Below are 7027 nucleotides of genomic sequence, written 5' to 3' on the forward strand. Positions count from 1 at the left end.
ATCTGCTCACACTGGTACAGGAAGTCGGCTCGTTGCTCATGGCTCAGTCTTTCATTGGGGCTCACATGATGAGGCAGAAAAGGCTGTAGGTGTCACGCTTCTAGATTGAACCCAAGAGCAGAACACAACAGGGAAGTGTTAACAATTTATTGTCCAAAAAATAAGTATTGGACTTGGAGAGGGAGTGAACACCGCGGCAGGTGCAGGCAGGTGCAGGCAGGTGGGCTGAGAGGCAGGCAGACTGGCAGATGAGCAGGCAGATCTGGACAAACATAGGAAGGTTTAAGCAAACTATTAAAAAATCGCAACTAGAGCCAAGTGCTGTCACTAACAGTGAGTGTAGATTACCAAACTGGCGAGGAGTGGCTGGAGAGCTGCTCTTCTTAGACAGGTAGGGAGGTTGATTGAGATTGCTGCCAGGTGAGCTCTGCAGACACCACGCCCAGGTAGGAGGGAACAGAGAGACACACACAAGGGGAGAGATGGACACCAGGCGAGGTTGCCATGACAGTAGGGGGACACCAGGCGAGGTTGCCATGACAGTAGGGGGACACCAGGCGAGGTTGCCATGACAGTAGGGGGACACCAGGCGAGGTTGCCATGACAGTAGGGCCGCCATGACCTCCGGTTCTGGTTCCTTGTTTGGTTCTGGCTCTGTTGGCGGCACTGGCTCCTCCACTTCCTGCCTCGTCAGCTCGGCCTCTGCGTCTGTGGCTTCTGCCGGGGTGGGTGCCTCACTCACACCAGTCAGTGTGGCCGCTGAGAGGGCATCATCAAGGTCTGCCCCAAGCTCCACACCCCGCGAAGGAGAGGAGTGACTGGACGGTGAAAATGTAACGTTGCAACGTTCCAGTTTTGCCAGACGCCCAGTGACGTTGTCTTCGAGTGATGTCAGTTGGGTCTATGACATCCAAGCGGCGGTCATTTCTCTCCATCGCGCTGGAACAAGGACAACCTTTGGGAACAGTCCCTGTAAAATTCGGCCATGAAGCCTTGTTGTGCACTCCTCCACGCCTGGAGGCCATTGTGCACTTCAGTTTGGAGCGTGGACATGGTATCACGTTCAGCACAGGAGACCCAAATGCGTGGCTCAAAATCTCTTTATTTAACGCGGTCAAAAACAAGAGCTGCACAAGGACAAAGCACAAAAACAGAAGTGTCAAAAACTTAAAACATACAAGAACAAAATCACATGGTCACCTGCACAAAGACAAAGGGGAAGACTCAGACAATATACACTAAAGGGGCGGGGAGGGCAAAGACAACAGGTGTCACACATTAGGGGAAAGGCGGGGAAACAGGGAAGGACAGGAAGGAAGTCTGAAACGAGAAACGAAAGGTAAGATTTCAAAATATAACAGAATGACTAAATAGCACAAAACAAGAGTTAAACACCAGACATGACACATGGTGGTTTTCATGTCTCCAATCACCTTCTTAACTTTACCCACAGCTATCTCTTCAAATAGCTCCAGCTCATCCCCTGGATTCAGGCTGACATGCTCGTCTCCATCGCACTCCATGTCTGTGAGGGGAAAGAAACACAGGGGGTTATTCACTTTTGCCACACAGACTCCAGCTAATAGTAACTAAATACTTGTGGAGGGAACGCTTAGCAAGGCATTACAGGCAAAAAAGTACTCTGTATTACTTTTTTATTCCATTTAAAAGTATGAAAGTATGAACTTCAAAATGTAGTTTATGAGTAAAAAGTGAAAGTTTTGCGTTGTTTTTTTGGATAATTCAATGTACTGGATCCTTTGAAGCAAACCAGGACTAAACTGTGAAAGTAGCTTCTCGTGATAATCAAGTATGCTGATGATACGACCATCATTGGGCTGATCACTTCCAATGATGAATCTCATAATTGTGAGGAGGCGGAGAGTGTTGGGCAACCTGCTTTTGAACACTTCAAAAACATGTGAACTTGTTTTTGAGTTTTGTCACAATAGGAATCAGTTGCCTGTGTCTTTTTATGCAATTTCTCAATCTGTGAGATCAATAAAGTATCATCTTATCTTATCTTATGTGTTCTACATATCTCACATTTTTTTCCAATGTGTTTTTTTAAATGAAATGAATCTGAATCGGTTGGTAGTAGGAGGTCATTTTTATATAAAAAAGAAATACTTTTACTTTGAACCCAATTAAAAAAGTAGTGTAGCACAGGCTAATGAAAAGTATGCATCCTAAAGTAAAAAGTAAAAATACCTATAATTTGGATTTCTTATTATGGTTTTATTCTGCTGCTTTATGTTGACTAAGTGATATCAGCTTCTCTCCTGTAGCACTATCTTTTATTCTGCATTCACAACATTCATTGAAGTAAAAGAGTCGGGAACAGTTTGGTTGAAGGCCTTTTTGGGGTTAACCCTAAAGCGTCAAGGGTTGGGACAGATTAATTAAGTTGGACCGCTTAATTAAGTCGGTGCTTTAACCACCTTATTGGAGATTGAACCACACTGCTGCCAATGCTGTTACCCTGTGTTTATTTGGGGGGAAATTAACTAAACTGGGTCAGCAAGTCAAAGAAAGGAACCAGAAAGAACTTTTCTTGTCATCCACTGCGCTGAACTCAGACGAGGGCAGAAACTCGACATACGCGCGCACATGCTGTGACAATGAGAACGTTACACGTGCGTTGGACTTCATATGCGATAGGCTACATACCTTTAACTGCAGGTGCCGATTAAAAGAACAACGACCTGACTCTTGCGCTTACGATAATAGAAATAACTTGTAATAACCATCTACAATCCCACCGAGCAGATGGGCCCCCTTTGAGCAGACGCTCACAGAGCCTCTAGTGGTTCGGGGGGAAACTGCTGTCAACTGTTGTTCTTTTTTATTTATCCATTTATGTATTTTCCGCTGACTCCATTGCTGAATGATATTTCCCTATGGATATCAATAATCCATATTTCCACTTAGACTTTATTTTGCTGTTGTGTGTGTGACAAAGTTCTCATTTTACTATCCTTTTGTAGCTCTTTCAACTTGCATCTGTATTGTTCTGTTTGTCTTTACTGATAAATATATTCAATTTTTTGTTTCTGTGTGATTTTCCAACATCTGCAAGTAAATAATGTCACTACTTTTAAGGTCACAATATTTGGCCGTTTCGCCAGCTCTAGTCTAAATCACATCTAAACCAGGACTAAACCAAGACTGATATTTGTATTTCTTCTTCTTCTTGACAATCTCAGACCAAGCCCCTAGATCTGACAGGACTGACAGACTGCTGTGTCACGACTGTGCGCAAGGTTGATTTTTTCCTAGGATAGTTGGTGCACTCTCATGACTTGTGATTGCTTGATGTAGCAACTATCCTACGAAAAAAAAAAAAGATCTCCGTGGTAGACGACTCGCTCGCTGTCAGTGACTGCGAACAGAGAGAGCATCGCACAGGAGCTTTTCTGAGGGATTTATTCCTCTACACCACCTCAGCCGAAGTGTGAGCATCGCAGGGGCGCCATCTACTGGTTTGACTCATGAGCTCAATATGAAACCTCCAGAATCTCAAACTATAAGTTAGCATCGTAGCTAAGGCTAAATAATACTACACTCCCAAGTGAGCTGAATAAAATACCAGTAGAAATACAGTGCCTCTCGTAAGTATTCATACACCTTGAACTTTTGCACATCTTGTCATGTTTACAACCCTAAACATGAAGATTTTATTTTTATTTTTTTACTGCACGTTCACACACAAGTAACAGACAACTGTGAAGTGAAAGCAAAATGATTCTGTTATTTTTCAAAAAATAGAAAAGTGAAAAGTGGGGCTTGCATAAGTATTCATACAGCATTTTCTGAGTGCATTAAATTGCCTTTAAAACATTCCTAATGACTCCAGAATGTTCACACCTTGGCCTAACGGTTAAATAGAGGCACATGTGTGTAATCTACTCTCAGTATAATTACAGCTGTTCTTTCAGGCCCTCAGAGCTGTGGTCGGAGTGTATTGGTCACTAAACAGCATAATGAAGGTCAAGGAGCACCAGAGAGGTCAGGGATAAAGCTGTGGAGAAGTTTAAAGCAGCGTTAAGTTATACAAAGATTTCCCAAAATTTAAACATCTCCCGGAGCAACTGTTCAATCCATCATTCAGAAATGGAAAGAGTAAAGCACCACTGCCAACTGACCAAGACACGGCTGTTCACGTAAACTAACAAACTGAACAAGGAGACACTGGTGAGAAATACAACCAAGTGCCCCAAGATAACTCTGGAGGAGCTGTGAAGTCCTGCCGCTGAGCTGGGGGAATCTGTACATGGGACAACTATAAGTCGTATCTACACAAATCTGGCCTTCATGGACGAGTGGAAGAAGAAAGCCATTATTGAAAGGAGGCCATAAGAAATCCTGTTTGAAGTTTGTAGAAGTCATATGGAGGACACAGCTCCATGTGGAAGAAGGAGCTTTGGTCAGATGAGACAAACGTTATGTATGGAGCAAACCTGACACTGCTCATGGTCCTGAGTGCACCATCCCCAGTGTCAAATATACAGCAGGACAATGACCCTAAACACAAAGATAAATCTACAATGGAATGGTTCAATAAAAACATATTAATGTGTTAGAATGGCCCAGTCAAAGTCCTGACCTAAATCCTATTGAAAATCTGTGGAATAATCTGAAAACTGCTGTTCACAAACGCTCTCCTTCTAATGTGACAGAGCTTGAGTTGTTTTGTAAAGAGGAATGGGCTAAAATGTCAGTCTCTACATGTGCTAATCTTGTAGAGTCAAACCCCAAAAGACTTGTGCTGTTATTACAGCAAAAGGGGGTCCCACAAAGTGAAACTGACTTTAGACATAATAAATGACAAAACGTCTAGTCAAAAGAAATAAACAAAGATAAACAAGATATAGCAATGTAAAGGTAGCTCAACCCTATTTGTAAAAGGTTCATACTGTCTTCTTGGTTAGACTATTACTGTTTGTTCTTTTGGTAAGACAGAAGGTGATCGAAACTATTAAAGCAGGTAAACAAACCTTTCTGCCTTAGCAAAAGAACAAAACAGTCAAAGCTCAACTCTGAGTATACAAAATGAAAACATCAGGGAGCGAGTTATTTACTGATCAGGAGTCTGGCAGGATACAATACAATAGTCTTATGCAACTCTGCAAGTCTATATATTAGTTATCTACGCAGCATGGTTGATTACTTTTACAGCTGAAAAGCATTATGTTTGCACTGTTCTGAATGTAATGCTCAAAACTACCTATTTGTTCTGTTGTGACACCTGAATCCACAAAATGCATTGACTTTCAAAAGTGTGATCATGAGTACGCAGTTAAAACATCCCATATAAGTGGAAAGTCTCTGGACCAACGTTCAGCGCACACTGAACTGCTGAACCTCTGCAGGCGGCGTCTTCTGTGGGTCACAAGAAATGAGCTCCAGGGAAGTTGATCTTTAGTCTGTGTTTATGTCGTCTCAACCTGAGGGGGAAAAGTACAGGCTTTTGAATTGACAAGCAGTTCATACTTCCATACCAGAACAGAAAACAGATTTTCAATGAGTTGCTCAGAAGACAATGGTCCTGAAACACCCAAAAATACTTTAGTCGTTTCATTTCTATTGATACTATCCTGCCTGCATTATGTTTTAATATATTGTTTATAATATGTTGTCTACATTACAATAAAAATACGTGTGGGAACGTGAAGCTCGTAGTTAATGCATTTGACGTAACAGGAAAACGTCACATCTGATTGGCTCTTCGCATCCTTTGGCCCCGCCTCACGCCAAGATTTGAAAACTCCTCCGTGAAGTGTCAGGAAGTAGTGATGGGATTTTCGGCTCTTTTTGATGAACCGGATCTTCATAAAAGTGTACGAAGTTTATGTTGTGTGTGTTCAGTTGGCAAATGGCCGTATAATAAGCGGGATAATGTATAGAACGCTGGTCAATGACAAAGTTCAAACCAATTTGACAGGTCATCAAAAAAACTAAAAAGTCAGTTTTCTCAGTTTGACCCAGAGTGCAGTTACTGTGTTTTTCCTCTGTACGGCAGTGCAACCTAACCATAATTAATGAATGTGACTAGCGAGCATTGTTTAGTTTATTTAGTTGAGTTTATTTGAGTGGTAAACATTCTGCTCAAAAGGAGTGGACTGAGAAAAGAAGCTCATGAGCGCCCACACCCCCAGACAGCTGAGCATTAAGATGCAATTGGTCCCAAAAAGTATGTAATACTGATGTTTTAATTTTGTTCCTAATAATATTCTTACCTGTAGTACTCGTTTTAACCCAGTTGGAAAGGGAACCACTACCTTTAGCAGCTTCTTAAAGTGTTAGAGGATTATGCAAATGTGATTGAGAAAACAGTTTGTTTTTCAAAGTAAGTACGGTCCACTGAGCGCTATCCTCTTCTTCTTACTGCAGACTTTGGTTTATCATGATACAATACTTAATTTATCTGTAGTCTGTTCATCACTATTCACATGGTGTCTCCTGTCCCACTCCCCCTCGGGAGTGCCTGTCTAGATCGAATGGAGGAACCTGGGTGAACGGAGGAACCGGCATTCTGGAATCTGACTTTTCGCCGACTTTTCTTCTGAATTTAAGAAGATGCCGCCCCCCATCTTGATTGAGAGACTTGCCACTGTTTTTAATTTGCCTGACCAGTTTCTTTTATTGATCTTAAATTTTCTCACGGACAGGATCCAACGAGTGCCTGTGAATGGTCAGATGTCCTCAGCATCCATCTCTAACACAGGAACCCCTCAGGGGTGTGTTCTGTCCCCTCTGCTGTTCATACTGTACACGGACAGTTGCCGGATCACTCAGAAGAACAGGTTCTTGTTTATGCTTTCAGACGACACAGTCCAGGTGTCGTTACTTTCAGGATCTGAAATGAACCACGGCCCTGCATTGACAGAGTTTGTCCAATGGTGCGACAGCAACTACTTGGATTTAAATTTCTGAAAAACCAAGGACATGATTATTGACTTTAGACGCTCCACAGCGCCCTCTCTGGGCAGTAGTGTCATTCATGGGGAAGTGGTGGAAGTAGTGG

Source organism: Gobius niger (assembly GCF_951799975.1).
Source record: "Gobius niger genome assembly, chromosome: 10".
NCBI classification, from domain to species: Eukaryota; Metazoa; Chordata; class Actinopteri; order Gobiiformes; family Gobiidae; genus Gobius; species Gobius niger.